The sequence below is a fragment of the Ochotona curzoniae genome, unplaced genomic scaffold, assembly GCF_017591425.1.
Source record: "Ochotona curzoniae isolate NIBS_2020 unplaced genomic scaffold, NIBS_Ocur_1.0 contig_2404, whole genome shotgun sequence".
Classification (NCBI taxonomy): Eukaryota; Metazoa; Chordata; class Mammalia; order Lagomorpha; family Ochotonidae; genus Ochotona; species Ochotona curzoniae.
In genome coordinates this window covers 11,778,647-11,797,253 of record NW_024465451.1, presented here as the reverse complement: position 1 = coordinate 11,797,253, position 18,607 = coordinate 11,778,647, and positions in this window count along the sequence as shown.

Here is an 18,607-nt window from a genome sequence, read left to right as displayed (position 1 = left end):
TACAGGAGCAGATCAGGTCTGCCATGGCACTCACTCGCAAGGGCTGTGTTTCTCACCCGCTGACGGCAGCGCCAGGCTAAGAATGACCCTTCAGCTAATCATTATTGAGGCTACCAGGGCCTGTCTGCAAACACAATCAAGGAAGCTTGAGGCTTATTCTTCATGCATGATTAAAAGAGAACTCTGAAGGTAAAACCTCGTCAGTTATCTCCGGATAAGTATCTCCAAAGGCACTGAGGAAATGGATTTGAAAGGTCATTTAGCTTCTATTTACTGCTCATCTCTGGAGTTAAGAGTCCTAGCTGCAAAAACCTCTACACAGAAGAGGCATTTATGCAGTGTTCTTCATGGCCCTCTCCAGCGGGGATGACGAGAAAGGGTCATTAGAGTCAATATTAAGCTTCACTTTTACTATTTGGAAAATATAAGAAATTCATGTATTTCAAGTCTTGCTGTCAAAGAGAGAGAAAAAGAAAACTTGGTTATACTACAGTATAGAGGACTATGAGATCCAGGAACATGAGAGAAAAGTGGGTCAGGCAGTTAGTACAGCAGTTAAGATAGTAACTGGGGACACCCATACCACAATGCTTGAGTTCAAGTTGTGGATCTACTATGATTTCAGGCTTCCTGTGAATAATGAGCACCCTGAGAAACGTGCTTCAGGCGGTGGGATCCCGCCTCCTATGCGGGAGAGCCAGACTAAGCTCCCAGCTCCTGGCCTCAACCTGGTTCAATCATGGTTCTGGGCACTTGGGGGGAGTAAACCAGCAGACTGGAGATGCCTCTGTCTTTCAAATACATAAAAATAGATAAATGAGGTTGGCACTGTGGTATAGGGAGTTAAGATGCTGCTTGAAATGCCATCATGCCATAATGGAGCACTGGTTGGAGTTCCAGCTGTTCCCTTTCTGAACCGGATTCCTCATACACCTGGGAAGGCAATGGAGCATGACCCTATACTTGAGCTCCTGCCACATGGGAAACAGCAAAGGTTTCTGGCTCTTGCCTTTTGCCTGATGCACCCTCAGCTGTTGCACCCGCGGGGAGTGAACCAGTGAATGGAAGATTCCCTCTCATTCTTCATGAGTATGTGTGTGTTCTTTCTCTCTTTCCCTGTTGTTTTGACTTTCAAATAAAATAAATCTTTGAAAAATAAGTAAATATTGGGCCTGGCAGCGTGGCCTAGTGCCTAAAAAGTCCTCGCCCTGAACACATCGGGATCTCATAAGGGCACCAGTTCTAATCCCGGCAGCTCCACTTCCCATCCAGCTCCCTGCTTGTGACCTGGGAAAGCAGTTGAAGACGGCCCAAAGCCTTGGGCTCCTGCACCCATTTGGGAGACCTGGAGGAAGTTCCTGGCTCCTGGCTTTGGATCGGCATAGCATCGGCTGTTGTGCTCACTTGGGGAGTGAATCATCGGATGGAAGATCTTTCTCTCTGTCTCTCCTCCTCTCTGTATATCTGACTTTCCAATAAATGCATAAAAATCTTAAAAAAAAAAAAAAGAGAAAGAAGTAAATATTAGGAAAACCAGTGTGAACTCCTTTTCTGAACCTCATTTAAAATAAGATAGATGTTCCTTTATCCAAAATTTCACAGACAACATTTATTACAGAGGAAGTAGAATAATTTGAGAGTCTCCAAAGATCTTCCGCAGTTTTAAGGATTCTATGATACAGAGGGCCATGAGGAGGCATCCCTTATATCCCCCTCAAGGAAGTTCTCACCTTAGTCTCCCCAGGGCAGCTTCTGATGAACAACCGAGCATAGTGGAAATAGTAAGGCCTGGCCATTTCTGCCCAATCTGGAATTCCTCTAAATGTTATCACTGCCAAAACTCTGTTGGCCTGGCTGAGACATCCTAAGGCCTATGCCAGTCTGATGCTCTTCCTTTGCAATTTTGCTTCCTGCTTCTTGGTTAACCAGTATCAGATCTGCATTGTGACCTGAAGCCTTTCCTTGAACATACCTTCTTCCTTACTTTGCCCTTCAACAAATACCACCCTCAAGAACTTTCCTGCAATTTTCAGTTCATCTGATTCCCAGATCATCCTCCTTCAAGTGACTATATGGATGATAAAACTAGGAGAGGTACACAGTTATGGTCACCATCAAAGACAAAAGAAAATGACTATACATGGGACTACAAGAAGTTCATGGAAGATGGCTTTAAAATTTAAACAAGAAAAAACAGAAATGGGTGTTTGGTGTACTGGTTAAGATGGTTCTTGGAATGCTGGTATCACATATCAGATTGCCGAGGTTCAAACCTTGGTCCTACTACCATTTCCAGCTTCCAGCTAGTATCCAGCTCAGGAGATCATAGGTAATGAAGGCTCAAGTACTCAATTCCTGATATCCATGTGGGAGACATGGATTGAATTCTCAGCTCCTGCCTTTGGTATAGCCCAGTCTTGGATGTTGGAGGCATTTGGAGGGGGTGACCAACATACGGGAAATCTCTGACTCTTAGATCTCTTTAAAATTAATAAAATTAATTAATTAAAAATACAGAAATCCATTCTTTTAAAAAATGTTTATTGTATTTATCTAAAAGATAAAGTTACAGAGAGGGAGGGCGAGACAGAGAAAGAGATCTTCCATCTATTGATTCACTCCCTGAATTGCCACGATGGCTAGGGCTAAGCCTGGCCAAAGCCAAGAGCCTGGAACTCCATCTGCAACTTCCACTTGGGTGTGGGGTCTCATGTACTTGAGCCATCCTCTGCTTCATTCCCAGGCACATTAGCGGGGACTTAGATCAGAAGTGGAGCAGCTAGGACTCAAACTGCTGCCTGTATGGAATGCTGGTGCTATAGGTGGCAGCTTAACTTGCTGTGCTATGACATGAATTTAGCACTAGAAATTCATTCTAAAAGAAAAAAAAACAAACCTTCAATCTGCCCACAGAAAAGCAGGGAATGAACCAAAAACAAAAAAAATTAAAACAAGACAAACAAGCAATAAAGTACCATGATGAAAAAAGGGGAATGACTTATCTTCATTACAACAAGCAGAAAAGTGGAAAAAAAATAAATGTCTGGGGCATTTGATAAGAGACATTAGAAGCTATTAGCTACTGGGACACAGATTGGATTAGGTAAACACTACATCTTTCAGGGATTTCTGATGCAAGGCACTTTCCAGAAAGTGGCAACATGAAGAGATTACCCAAAAGCAACTACAACATGGAGGAAATTAGAAAATCAGTACATATGCCCAAGGAAAGATACACATTCAGGCAAGACCTAATTTACATTTCAGGCTAATCCTACAACAACCGAAAGCAAAACAGGGGTGGGTATTTGGTACATTGGTTAGGATTCCACTTGGGATACTTGCATCCCATACTGGAGGCAAAGACAAAGAGAAAACCTTGAATATAGTAAGACAGATGTGACTTGTCACATGTGAAGGATCCTTTATAAGATTAACAGCAGAACTATAAATCAGGAAGTTTGTAGGTCAGAGGGCTGGGGACTGAAACAACAAAACTGTTAAAAGGAAAGTTTTCACTAAAGAACCTTGTATATTGCAAAAGTGAAGGAGAAATTAAGATAACTCTCAGTTAAACAAAAGCTATAAGTGAGGTCATCACCACTGTTCTGGTTGCACAAGAAACAGTAAAAGGAAATCTGCAAAAATGAAAGGAGAGTTAATAGTAACTCAAAGTCATGAAATTAAAGTCAAACACATTACAATTATAAAATCTAACTATTATTTTTAACAATGGTTTGTAGCTTCACTTTTTGTTTTCTATATAACATGAGAAGGTTTTGCAGTTTTAAAACTTAATAGTTTATGGGTCTGGTGGGCCTCAGGATGGGGCATCTCATGCCTGGATCCCACACGCCAGCCACCATGTATCCCCGGGCGGTCAGTGCACCATTTGGTGCCAGGCTCCACCTGCTGGCTGTCTGGACTGGACCTCTGGGGTTTTGTTTCTTTGAATCGCTACTTATGTAGCTCCAGGTTGAACCCACTGTGCTTCTGGAATGTGAGTCAATCCTAAAGACTTCCAAAGACAGTAACCCTTCCTTTGAAGAACTTGTAATCACTTAACAATGCTGAGCACCGAGCACCAGTTCATGCAAAAGCTAAGCTTGGGGCTTGTCCTGCAGAATCATATCCTGTTACCTGACATGATGATGGATCAGAAGATGGGTCACATTAGATACGGACATGACATTAACTAACACTCAACAACCATAAGTAGGGGTAGATTCTGCGGGGGATGTGTAGGCCAAACCCTGTGGAAATTCTAGCCCCACTGGTTAGCTCAAGTGTATGGGTGGTGATGGACTAAGCTAGGTGTAACCAAGGAGCCTGCCATCAATCACAAGTAAAGGAATCTGCAACAGTCTGGACTGGTCAAGGCATCAGCATCCGAATGTGCATCCTGAACAGGGTGTGGGGCGGGCCGGGCTGCAATATTCACCAGGTCATACAAGGCCAAATGGAAGGCCAGACTGCGCCGGGCACTGGCCTAAAACTCATTGGCATGTATGAGAACTCGGTCAAGGAGTGGATCAAGTGGAGGAACTTGGGAAATGCCCCTGGCAAGTCATAGCTCCCGCTGGTGAACATGCAGTAAAGATCTGGGGGTCGGACGAGCTGGGCAAAGTAGCTCCATCAGCTGTGTGAATTGGTAATGGAATGGGGTGTACTGGGCAGGACTGAGCAAACCTTAGCCCACAAGCAAAACTAGAAACCAGCATGGAGCACAGGTCATGTCGAGCTAGGCTCTTGCACCTACTGGTCTGCATGAGCCAGGAACGCTAAGCCAGAGGCCACGACAGGTGAAGGTCTGTGCCAAGCTGAGTCAGAGCAACCACTGGCATGCGCGTGATCTATGGCTGGGAACTGGCCCGGTTGGGGAGCTAAGGGGACACCCTAACTGGGTTGAGGTTCCCACTAAGGGGCACGTGGGCTGTAATGGGGGCTGTGTTCTGATCAGGAAACGGTTGTAGTATCCCTTGGCACAAGTATGGACTGGGACTGGATGCACCAGGCTTGGCCAGACTCCAACATCCTCTGGTGTCCTGGAGGATCAGGGTAGATGTGGGACGGACTAGGCAAGGTCTCAATCCCTACTGAGCCATGTGTGAGCCATATGTGGGTATGGACGAGCCATGGCTGGGCTGAAACATCCAACAGCAAGAACCAAATTGGGCTGAAGGCCAGTCAAGAAAAGCCACTGTTCCTGCTAGGACAGGAGGTGGACTGAGTAGGGCTGGCTCATGGACCTCCTGGTATGCGCAAAATCTGGCATGGGGAGGGGTTCTGATGGAAGAGCCTGGGCAACTCCTCTGGCAGGACACAGACCCTGCAGTGAGCTCTACGATAGGGAACAGCCCAGATCAGGCCAGGGAAAGGTACCCACTAGCATACATTTGGCATGGGTCATGGGCAGACAAGGCTGAATCAGTTCACATCATCCACTGGTAAATCCGAGCACCAGAACAGAGTGTAGGTCAAGCCGGATTTGGTTGCGACAAAAATTAGTGCACAATACGGAATGCCAAGGCGAGGTTGCCTGTAATGGATCTGACCGCAGCACCCAACCAATGCACACGTGAGAACCAGGAAGGGAGGAGGCAGAGCCGACAGGGGGATTAAGGGGAGGGTCCCCTTGCTGGACAGCTACTCCCACTGGAGATCGTGGGCTGGGATCGGTGCAGACCAGACTAAGCAGGCTACAACACCTGTGGGCCTCATGGGGACTAGATCAGGGAAAAGCCAGGCTGGGCTGATTATTCCTACTGGTGCAAACTACAATTAGAGTGGGGGAGGGATGTTTGAGCTTAGCCGCAGCATCAGTTGGCAGAAGCTGGCACTGGGGGCTAATTCTGTCAAGTCAAATCACAGAACCACCTGAAGAGTGCATAATTTGGGCGTGAGAGAAACCTGGGAGGGAAATAGTGGGATCCTCCCTCTTGGATTACCACTCCCATGAGAGGGGGCTGGGGTGGGGCTAGACAGAGAGGCACTCAACAACATCCGTGAGGGCTGGATAGTTGAGCTGGTTAGATAGAACTAAGCTTCAACAGCCACAGACATGTACGAGAGCCGAATGGGGTGTGGGACAGACTGGACTACTGCTACACATACTGGCAAACCAGGGTAGGGGGCGGGCCTGCTGGAGGTTATTGTGGGTTGCTCTGACTAGGCTGCAGCTCCCACTGGTTTATGTGAGGGTTGAGTATGTGCTGGGCAGAACTAGGCTGGACTGCAACACCCATTGGCTGCAATGGAAGTCGGGGCTGAAAACAGAACCAATGCAGCAATTGCAACCACCAACTGATTGGGACGATGGACTGTGCTGGGCCCTGTGCTAGCTAGAACAAAGAAGAATTTGGTCTGAGAGCACCTCAAAGTTTCTTTGGGGATGTCCCCAATCGAAATGCCAGACTCAGAACCTTAACCAAGAAAAGAGAGAAGACAGAACAAGTCAATCAACCACCTCAGCTATATGTTGGCAAATACTGGGCAAATGGAGACTCTATGATGGACTGTGTCAATCAGTGGATTCTTCAAAGACCTCATCGTGCTGGGAGTGGCAAGATGGGCAGCGATTCATAGCTTGTGAACTATCAAAACCACTTGAACAAGTATCTCAGAGCATGCCCCACATCCGGGACTTGGGGTAGGTGGGAAACTGGGTGGGGCTTCTCCCTTAAAATCACCCTTTACCTCAGATACATGAAGGAAACAATATGGAAATAATAGTCTTACCCCTTCCCTATAGCCCTTGAACCTTTTTTCCCCTAATACACTATGTAAAGATTGTCAAAGATATAATAAAAAAATAGTCTATGGGTCTAGATCCATAGCTCAACTGGCTAATCCTCTGCCTTGTAGTATCAGCAAGCCAGGTGGGTAATGGTTGGTGTCTTGACTGCTCCAATTACCATCCAGTTCCTGGCTTCTGGCCTGGGAAAGCGGCGGAAATGGCTCAAAGTCAAAGGACCATGCATCCATGTGGGAGACTAGCAAGAAAACTCCTGGCTCCTGGCTTTGGATCAGCTCAGCTCCAGTGGTTGCAACCATTTGAGGATAGAGACAGTGGATGGTCTTTTCTTTTTTCTTTTTTTAAAGATTTACTTATTTATTGGAAAGGCAGATGTACAGAGAGGAAGAGAGATAGAGAGGAAGATCTTCCATCTAATGATTCACTCCCCAAGTGAGCACAAAGGCTGGTGCTGTACCGATCCAAAGCCAGGAGCCAGGAACTTCTTTCCGGATCTCCCACATGGGTCCAGGGTCCCAAAGCTTTGGGCCATCCTCGACTGCTTTCCCAGGCCACAGGCAGGGAGCTGGATGGGAAGTGGAGCTACCGGGATTAGAACCAGCACCCATATGGGATCCTGGTGCGTTCAAGGTGAGGACCTTAACCATTACACTATCACGCCAGGACCCAGATGGTCTTTTCTGTCTCTCCTCCTGTTTGTAAATTTGCCTTTCCAATTAAATGCATAAGTCCTTTAAAAATAAAACAAAAGCCCTTAGTCTAAAATTTAGTAATATAATACTGGTTTACAATTTTCATTTTGCCTTTGACAATTTAAAATATCTAAAATATTATTAATTTATGTTTTTGAAACACACTGAACAGAGCTGTAACATTAATAGTTGAAGGGGTAGTCACATAGCTATAAAAGACAAGTTTTAGTATGACATTGAAGTTTATCTCACATAATATCAAATTTACTCTACCCTTCATGTTAACCACAAAGAAAATAGTTATAGAATGTATACAAAGAGAGAGAGAGAGAGAGAAAGGAACTCAATTGCATGTGAGAGGGAAATTCAGGAAATGAGGGACCAAAAAACTAAGGAAAACAGAGGATATAAGTAAGTCTCTCCTTATCAGAAATTAGTTTAAACATAAGGGGATTAAGCTTCACAATTATGTCAGAAAGTAACATAATGGATTTGAAAATCAATCAAGCCATACATAATCTACCAGAGACTGGCTTTAGATTGAAAGACTCGATAGGCTGAAAAAAAGAATGGATTAAAAATACCTTGCATATAAATAATAACCAAAAGACAGCAGAGGTGACTACATTAATGCTGACAAAAGGACATTAAACCAAAAAGTTTACAAGAAACAAAAGAAGGGCAATATATCTTTTTTTTTTTTTTATTGGAAAGGCAGATATACAGAGAGGAGAGACAGAGAGGAAGATCTTCCATCCGATGATTCACTCCACAAGTGAGTGCAACGGCCGATGCTATGCCAATCCAAAGCCAGGAGCCTCTTCCCGGGTCTCCCACGTGGGTGCAGGGTCCCAAAGCTTTGGGCCATCCTCGACTGCCTTCCCAGGCCACAGGCAGGGAGCTGGATGGGAAGCGGGGCTGCCGGGATTAGAACCAGCGCCCATATGGGATCCCGAGAATGCAAGGCGAGGACCTTAACAATTGCGCCATCACGTGCTGGGCCCGGCAATATATCTTAATTAGAGATTCAATAGAGAAAGAAGATATGACACAAATATTTTAGCAAATTATAATAGGCTGTCACACAACATGAAGCAAAAAGCGGTAGAACCGATAGGAAATAGTTCAACAATGACAACTGGAATCTTTAATACTCAATTTTCTTTCTTTTTTTTTTTTTCAAAGATTTATTTATTTTTATTGGAAAGCCAGATATCCAGAGAGGAGGAGAGACACAGAGGAAGATCTTCCATCCAATGATTCACTCCCCAAGTGAGTGCAACGGCCGATGCTATGCCAATCCAAAGCCAGGAGCCAGGAACTTCTTTCCGGGTCTCCCACACGGGTGCAGAGTCCCAAGGCTTTGGGCTGTCCTTGACTGCTTTCCCAGGCCACAGGCAGGGAGCTGGATGGGAAGCAGAGCTGCCAGGATTAGAACCGGCGCCCATATGGGATCCTGGCATGTTCAAGGCGAGGACCTTAACTATCACACTATCGCGCTGGGTCCAATACTCCATTTTCAATGTAAGGTAGATCAGCTACACAGAAGTAAGTAACCAGAGAACTTGAACAAATCAGTAAGCCAATAATAGCTAACAGATATGCAAAACACTACTCAATATATCCCTCACTCTTCTCTTCTCAAAAAAGCATAGGACAGTCCCCAGCCTAGACCAGGTCAGACCACAAAGTAAGTTTCAATAGATGAATCACTGTGTTCCCTAATTAAAATGGGATGAAGTTAGACATTAACAATAGAGAAAACATAGGAAAATTCACAGGTTATTGGGAATTAAATGGCCAATGTGTTAAAGAAGAAATCATAAGTAAAATTAGAAAATTCATAAAGATAAATGGAAAAAGGAGGACTTCCAGTGAAACTGTTAAAGCCATCTGGATATTAGGAAGCTTGACTTTCTACTATTGTCTATACCTACAATGTCATGATTTATTTAAATAGCAGAATGAGGACTTTGCATTGGTTGGGGGGAATGTGAAGAAGAAGAAATCACTGTGCCTATGGAACTATATAATGAAAGAAAAAAGATGAACGGAGTGCCTGATGCAACGAAACAGTGGTTAAATTCCTGCCTTGCATGCACTAGGATCCCTTATAGGTGCTGGTTCATATCCCGGCTGTTCTACTTCCCATCCAGCTCCCTGCTTGTGGCCTGGGAGAGCAATCAAGGATGGCCCAAAGCCTTGGGACCCTGCACTTGTGTGGCAGATCCGGAATAAACTGTTGGCTCCTGCCTTCAGATTGGCTCAGCTTGTCTATTCCGACCACTTGGGGAATGAATCAGCAGATGGAAGATCTTCCTCTCTGTCTCTCCTCCTCTCTGTAAATCTGCCATAACAACAACAACAACAACAACAAGAAGACAAATGGAATCAAAAGTATGTTGTATTGAAACTTTTACAATGCAGCACAGTCAAGGAAAAGGGGGAAATTTTATAGCAATAATTGCATATATTCAAAAAATGGAATCTCAAACCAACAGCCTAAGTGTAAGTTAAAGACCTAGAACAAAGGGAGTGAGCATTCAACCTAGCAGCTAAGATGCCTGGATCCCATATCAAAGTACCTGGTTTCAGTTCTCAGTTCTGGCTCCTAATCCCAGCCTCCTTCCAATACCAATGCTAGCAAGTACCACGTGATGATGCTGAGTAACTGGGTTCCTGCCACTCCTGCTGGGAGATTGCATTTCTGGCTTGCAACTGGGTCTTGGTCTACCCTAGCCATTGCAGGCATTAAAGTGAGACCACAGGATGAGAGTACCCTCCCTGTACCCCTCCCCCATATACCTTCTTCTTTGTTATCTCTTTATGTGTCTCAAACAAACAAATCAATCAACCAATAATGATCATAAAAGAACTAGGAGTGAGCATTTAGCACAGTGGCTATACTGCAGCTTGGGACTCCTGAACCCCATACTGGAGTGTCTGGACTTGAATCCTAACTCTGTTTTCCTTGTTAGCCTGGGGCTCTGTCACCATATGGAACCAGGATGGAGTTTCTGCTTCCTGGCCTCAGTCTGGACTAGCCTGGCAGTCACAGGAATTCAGGGAGTGAAAAAGCAGATAGGAGGTGGCTCTGTCTGTCTCTCAGTATAACAGGGAATAAAAATGGTCTGAAATGACAAAAACAAAAAAAAAAAAAAAAACAAAAAAACCCCACAAACAAACAAACTAGAAAAAGAACAAAATAAAACCAAAGCTAGCAGGAGGAAGGAAATAACAATTATACCAGAGATAAAGAGATGTAGAAAATAGAGAAAATAAAATAAAAATTTTTCTTCAAAAAGATCAACAAAATTGATAAACCTTCAGTTATACTGACTAAAGTAAGAGGTAAGACTCAAATTGCTGAAATCAGAAATGAAGTCCTAGCCTTGCATGCGCCAGGATTCCTTATGGGCACTGGTTTGTGTCCCGACAGCCCTGCTTCTCATCCAACTCCCTGTCTGTGGCCTGGGAAAGCAGTCAAGGACAGCCCAAAGCCATGTGTCCCTGCACCCACACAGAAAACCCAGAAGCTCCTGGCTTTGGATAGGCTCAACTCCAGATGTTGCAGCTACTTGGAGAGTGAATCAGTGGACAGAAGATCTTCCTCTCTGTCTCTCCTCCTATCTGCATGTCTGATTTTCCAATAAAAATGAAATAAATAAATCTGAAAAGAAAGTGGGAACATTACTGAAAGTAGGAACTAAAAGCAAATACAAGAGAATACTATGACCAATAGTTTGGACAACTGACATGAAATGGACAAATTTCCAGAAACTCAAGACCTACCACTACTAAATCACAAAGAAATAGAAAACTGAACAAGACTAACCAGGAAACTGAATCAGTTTCCAACCAAAAAATGTCCAGACCTGATGATTTTACTGTAATTCTACCATTTAAATAAGAAGTAATACCACTCCTCTTTTCACCAAAACATCAAAGCGAGAGGACCTACTTGCTAACACATTTTGAGAGACAAATATTACCATGAAAGCAAAGGCAGCTAGAGATTGCACAAAGAGGTGGGCTTTTGGTCCAACAGTGAGGATGGCAGTTGGGACACCTATTTCCCTTCTGGAGCTCCTGGGTTTGAGTCCTGACTCCAGCTTCCTGATAACGTGCATGCTGGGAAGCAGCAGCTGATGAACTAGTTGGGTCCCAGGAGATGCGGGTCGAGCACCCTGTTCCTGACTTCAAGGTGGGCCTAGCCTAGTCCACAGTAGGCATTTAGGAAGTGAATCAATCAGTGGATGGGAGATCTTGTTTACCTCTCTGTTGTCTGGTATCTCTCTTGCAAGCCAATAAGTTTAAAAAGACACCACAAGAAAATTACAGATCAATATCTCCAATGAACACTGGTGTTTTACAAAGGTCTTCAAAAAGTTCATTAAAAATGTGTGCTAGGAAAAAAATTATGTGTGGATTTCAATTTTTTTACAACAAACTATGACAAACTTTTAATTCTACTTTCCACAAACTTCTCAAAGCTCCTTTGTGCATATATCTAACAAAGGGCTGTTATTCAAGATCAGGAACTCTTCCAATTCAATATAAGGAACGCATGTGACTCAACTAAAGTTGAGCATAAGATCTGAACAGATGCTTCATAAAAGAACAAGTCTAGATAGCCAATAAGCATGTTAAAACATCCAATTATAAGTGGACACCGTTAAAAGGCAATGAAAACCACAGTGAGGATATTGTCACAGATCTTCCAAACACACATTACTGACTATTTCAGTTTGTCTTGGGGTCTTGGGTTGAGCTGTTTTGTCCACCACTCCAGAGACTAATCATGTAGAACTATACTTGGAGGATTGTACACATGGGATTGTACACATGGGAGCCTAGACCTCAGCAGTTTTTTTTGCCATATTTGGCTATGTTCAGTGTTGTTCCATTACCCATCCATGTCTAATTATTGTCCGAGTCCATAAATTAACTCTTCTGGATCATTTATAATGTTCAGATTGGTTGTATCTTTGTAATACTTTCTTTTTTTTATTAAGTAGTAATCTACTATATTGTTAAAATTACTTGTGAGGGAAAAAGAAGCAGAAACATATTTCTATATCCCAATGCTTCTTCCATTTGAACTGGCTAGGCAACAGGAAGAAAAGTAATCCAGCTAAAAGAAAGTAGCTTAGCACCAACTGCTCCAGCATATGTTACAAAAATGCAACTAAAAAAAAAAAAATAATTCAGGGCCCTGGTATGATGGCTTAGCACCTAAATTCTTGCTTTGCATGCCTGGTTCATGTCCCAGCTGCTCCATTTCCCATCCAGCTCCCTGCTGGTGGCCTAGGAAAGCAGTCAAGCATGGCCCAAAGCCTTGGGACCCTGCACTGCATGGGAGACCCGGAAAGAGGTCCCTGGCTCCTGGCTTCAGTTCAGCTCAGCTTCAGCCTTTACGGCCACTTGGTAGTGAACCAACAGATGGAAGATATTTCTATCTTTCCTTCTCTGTAAAGCCTGCCTTTCCAATAAGAAATAAAATAAATATTTTTAAAAATTTATTCTTTTTTTTGATGATGATTACATGGTTGACCAGGGTGGGAAGTATTGAGGGTTAGGGAAATGTAGGTAAAATCATGTTTCCTAATTCTCCATTTCTTCTTATCTCTGGGGAAAGGGGAGAGATAAAGGGGGAAGCCGCACCCAGCCTCTGAAATGTCCCAGTACCCATGTATGCGGAGCTGCCACCCGATATCACCCAGGGTCCTGCTGTAGTTCATGTTCTGAGGGTTCTGACCAAGTGCTTTGTATAGTTCTGAAATGCTGTTGATATCACCAATCCAAGGGTGAGCCAATCCTCCCAATGTCCTTTGGATGACATAGTCGACCTCAAGCCTCCATTCACCAAGATTTTTGGGGATAGTTGTCCAATTTGCTCTGTTCTCCTTCCTCTGGAATGGTACCAAATGGACTGCCATATTCTCTATGCACATCAGCGTTTGCTCCCACTGCTACGCCTTTTTGACTTGTGGACAGATCCAAGGACCAGGGCCAGGCAACTTGAGCCCTGCCAGATCCCCTGCCCCTGGGGGCTCATAGACTTGGCACCCACCTCGCATGTGGGCCTCAGGACCCAGGCCAAACAACCTCCTGAGTCTTGCCAGATCTCCTGCCTCAGGGCTCACAAATCCAGCTCCCACTGCTTAGGCGAGCCAAGAGATCAAGGCCAGGAGACCCAAGCCCCACCAAATCCCCCCACCCCCAGGGCTCATGAACTTAGCACCTACCATGCAGCTGGCCTCCAGGACCTAGGCTAGGCAACCCGAGTCCTGCCGGATCCCTCACCCCTAGGGCTCACGAATCTGGCATTTAACTTGCAGGGGGGCTTCAGGACTCAGGCCAGGCGACCTGAGTCCCACCAGATGCTATACCCCCAGGGCTCACGAAAACGGCAACCACTGAACAGGCAAATATTAATAAATCTTAAAAAAAAATTTCAAAGTCAGAAAGAACTTAAAATACCTGTATTCTCTGGTCAGCACCAGCAGCTTTTCCAAGGGAACGGTCTCCGAGTTGTTTATTCTCTTGAGAGTCACGCATCTCTCCTTTAAGTCTTTCAACCTTAAAAATAAAGTAAATAGCTTGTAGACTTACCAATTTTAGAGTACATTAGCACTTTGTTTTAAATTACATAAGTATTTGAAATACAAAAGAAATACATAAATTTTTTTTGTTGTTGTTAACAACACATGGCAACAGAATAAAATAGGCATTTTCCCCTCAAATAAAAGCCCTTCTTTTGTTTCTCACTGCTTGGGATGAACATTTCTCGAGCTCTTCTCTCTCTTTCTCCTCTGCGCTTCCTGAAGTAACACACACTCTCTTTTTCTCTCTCTGTACTTTCTGAACTAACACACTTTCTGTCTTCTTTCTCTCACATACAAACACACACATGCATATATACAACATATACGTGTGTTACAAATTTACCAAGACATCTTGAGCAATCATTGGTTTATTCACCCTTTCTTTTCTACAATTTCATTTTATAGCATTATTTACCATTTAAAAAATTTATTTTATTTTTGATGATGTTTATATAGTTAAGAAGGATGTATGCCCATTTGGACCACTGATGAGGGTGGGGAGGGTCGAGGAATCATGGAAAGTAGATGAGACAACTGTTTTCAATCTCTTTTTTTCTTGTATTTGGGGAAAACTGATAGAGAAGGGAGAGGGCTGCTCCTAGCATCCCAACCACATCAATACCTGGGACAGTCACCCAGTGTCATCCCAGGGCTCCCGACGTGGAGATACGGTCACTCAGTCCAGCCTCTTTCCCTAATCCAGCTTACATGAAAGTCAACAGGTGCTGTGCCCTGCCCAGCCTGGTCTGCTCTTGTTCCCAGTTCTCATTCTCACCAACGGAAGCAACAGCCCAACAGGAGAGTTCTCCAAGTTCCCACTCCTAGCTCATTCCCAAATCCAGATATTATACATGCCAGTGGGTGTTAGGTCGTTACTTGGTACAGTCTGCTCCCCTTCCCCTCGACTGTCAGCCTTTGTATGTGTTGGTGGATATTGTGACCTGGCCTGACCCACACCCAGTTCTTGGTTGTGCCTGCGGGTGCTGCAGCTTGGATCAGCCCAGCCTGTTTGAAGCCAGTGGTCATGAATGTTGGTGATTTCCATGGTTATGCCTAGCTCATCCTGTCACCACTCCCAGCACTCAAGCAAGCAGCTGATATGGCAGTCCCACAGGGGTAAGCCCACAAGTCCCCCCACAGAAACTGCCTCCAGACCTGGTTCTCTCGCAGCCTGGAGAGTGTGATGCACCAGTCTAACATTACCCGTTGCTGTTCTGACACTGATTGGCAGGTAATGTGGTTGAGTCCTAACAAGCAAACCCTCCAGTCACGGCTGTTGCATGTGCCAGTAGATGGTGGTTGATACTAACAAGCCCAGCTCAGGTCTTCCACGTGGGCAGGTGTATTGGTTTGGCCCTAAAAGGTTTCCCTCTTCCAAACCACCTGGTCTCAGTCCCCTGATTTGCCTGCAAGTGCAGTAGCCTGGTTGGTGGAAGTTCCCCAGAAGTCATGCCTCACCTGTCATATTCTCCCTCAGCAGTGCTCCTTCTTACACATCCCCAGGCCCCCTTCCCTGAGCAATCCACATCCCTCATGCCTTGAGAGCACAGATCCTCAAGTTCAGTTCTCTGGCAGTATGGCAACCAGCCTGAATCCTGCCTGCTCACTTGCCAGGGGCCCCAGACATCATCTGCTGGTATACTGGTGTCTGCTGCCCTACCCCACCACCCCCATCCACATATCTTTAATAGACGAAAACAGACTAGGCAACTATGCTGGCACACTGTTATATCTAACACAGATTTGGCATAACCAGGCCCAGAATGCCTCCAGTTACCGGCTGCTTTTCTTCCAGCAGTGTAACACTTGCAGAGGCACAATGCAATCCAGGCACTTGCCTATAGCTGGAAATTTATTTACCGTTTTAACCATTTAAAACATTTTTTATTTGAGAGTGATAGAGCTATTTTATTCTCTTGTTCATTTCTCAAATGTCCACAACAGACAGGCCTGGTACATTCATCAGAGTCTCCCATGTGAGTGCCAGGGACCCAAGTACTTGGGTCATCTCCTAGTGCTTTCCCAGAAACTTCATCTGGGAGCTGGATTGAAAGTGGTGCAGCTGGGACTTAAACTAACACTCATGGGATGCCAGTGTTGGAGAGGAAAGCTCAATCTACTATGCCACACGGCTGGTCCTTCCAGAACTCTTTTTCATGTTACACCAAAACTCTGTTCACTAAACAATAATTCCCTATTATTCCTAGTCCTAGGTCCTGGTAGCCAAGATTCTGCTTCCTGTCTCTGATATTGAATGTTCTAAGCGTCTCATATAAATGGAAATACATAACCCTTTTGCGACTGGGTTATTTAATTTGAAAATAAAATTTTCAAATGGCATGATGGCTCAATGGCTAAATCCTCACCTTGCAAGTGCCAGGATCCCACACTGGTGCCAGTTCCTGTCCCAGCTGCTCTACTTCCCATGCAGCTTCCTGCCTGTGGCCTGGGAAAGCAGTAGAGGATGGCTCAAAGCCTTGGGGCCCTGTACTCACAAGCTCCTGGCTCCAGGATTCGAATCAGCTCAGCTTCAGCTGTTGCGGCCACTTGGGGAGTAAACCAGAGGATGGAAGATCTTTCTCTCTGTCTCTCCTCTCTGTCAATCTGATCTTCCTGTCCAATAAAGATACATTTTTTTAAAAAAGGATTGGAATCGTTGAGATCACACAACAATTTCCTTTTGGAGGAAGTGCCAAATTGTTTCCCACACTGGCTGCAGTACTCTATATTCCCAGCAGTAACAGCCAGGGGCTGCAATTTCTCCATATCTGTATCCTTTTCTGTACTAGTTATTTTATGCAGTTTTGAGGTAATAGTCAATTTTTAAAAACAATTTATTTATTTTTATTTGAGAGAGTTAGAGAGAAATAGGGAGATGAGAGTCATGCATAGAGACAGATCTTCCACCTGTTGGTTCATTTCCTGATCGGCTACAATATCTGGAGCTGGGTTAATCTAAAGGCAGGAGTTAGGCGTCTATTCCAGGTCTTCCACATGGGTGCAGGGGCCCAAACACTTGGGCCATCCTCTGCTGCTTTCCCAGGCCACAGGCAGGGAGCTTGATGGGAAAGAAAGCAGTAGCCAGGATTTGAATCAGCATCCATATCGGATGCCAGTGCTGTAGGTAGAGGCTTAATTCGTCATGCTACAGTGCCAGCCCAGAAAATAGCTATTCTTAAGCATCTCGTTTTATGTCAAGCATTTTGTTTGGTACTAGAGCTATAAATGAAAAGTGAGTATAAAAAACGAATATATACATACATATATGTATATACACATACATACACACAATACACACATACATCTGTATTACATATATATATACATATATATTCTTAACTTGTAAGTATATATTAAAAATCAATAGATACATTGCTAAGAAAGGAGTAAACCTAGAATACAACTAAAGATTTATATCAACAATGTCAAATTATCCAATGTAACAGAGTAACACTGTTTTTTTTCTTAAAGCATTACTTATTTTTTTTTTTTAAAAGATTTATTTTTATTATTTTTTCATTGGAAAGGCGGATATACAGAGAGAAGAGACAGAGAGGAAGATCTTCCGTCCGATGATTCACTCCCCAAGTGAGCGCAACGGGCCGATACTATGCCGATCCGAAGCCAGGAGCCTCTTCTGGGTCTCCCACGCAGGTGCAGGGTCCCAAAGCTTTGGGCTGTCCTCAACTGCTTTCCCAGGCCACAGGCAGGGAGCTGGAAGGGAAGCGGGGCTGCCGGGATTAGAACCGGCGCCCATATGGGATCCCGGGCGTGCAAGGCGAGGACCTTTAACCACTTGCGCCACCGCGCCGGGCCCAGCATTACTTATTTTTACTGAGAAGTCATATTTATAGAGTGGACAGACAGAGAAAAAGATCTTTGTCTGCTGATTTACTCTTCAAGTGGCCGCAATAGCTGGAGCTGCACCGAACCAAAGACAGGAGCCAGGAGCTTCTTCCAGGTCTTCCATGCAGCTGCAGGGTCCCAAGGCTTTAGACCGTCCTTGACTGCTTTCCCAAGCCACAGGCAGGGAGCAAGATGCGAAGTGGAGCATCCAAGACATGAACTGGTACCCACATGAGATTCTGGCATGTGTAAGGCATGTCTTTAACTACTGGGCTACCATGCTGGGCCCAGTAACAGTATTTTCTATTTGGCAAATATGTTAACTCCAAACAATTATCTGAATTCCTACTACAAGAGAGCAATTCTATATTTATACCACAGCATAACCTTACTGTTCAGCACAAGCGTTAAAATGCATAAAACAGGGCCCGGCGTGGTAGCTCAAGTGGTTAAGAGCCTCGCCTTGCACGCCTGGGATCCCATATGGGTGCCGGTTCTAATCCCAGCAGCCCCGCTTCCCTTCCAGCTCCCTGCCTGTGGCCTAGGAAAGCAGTCAAGGACGGCCCAAAGCTTTGGGAACCTGCACCCGTGTGGGAGACCCGGAAAGAAGTTCCTGGCTCCTGGCTTCGGATTGGCATAGCATCGGCCCATTGCGCTCACTTGGGGAGTGAATCATCGGACGGAAGATCTTCCTCTCTCCCTCTCCT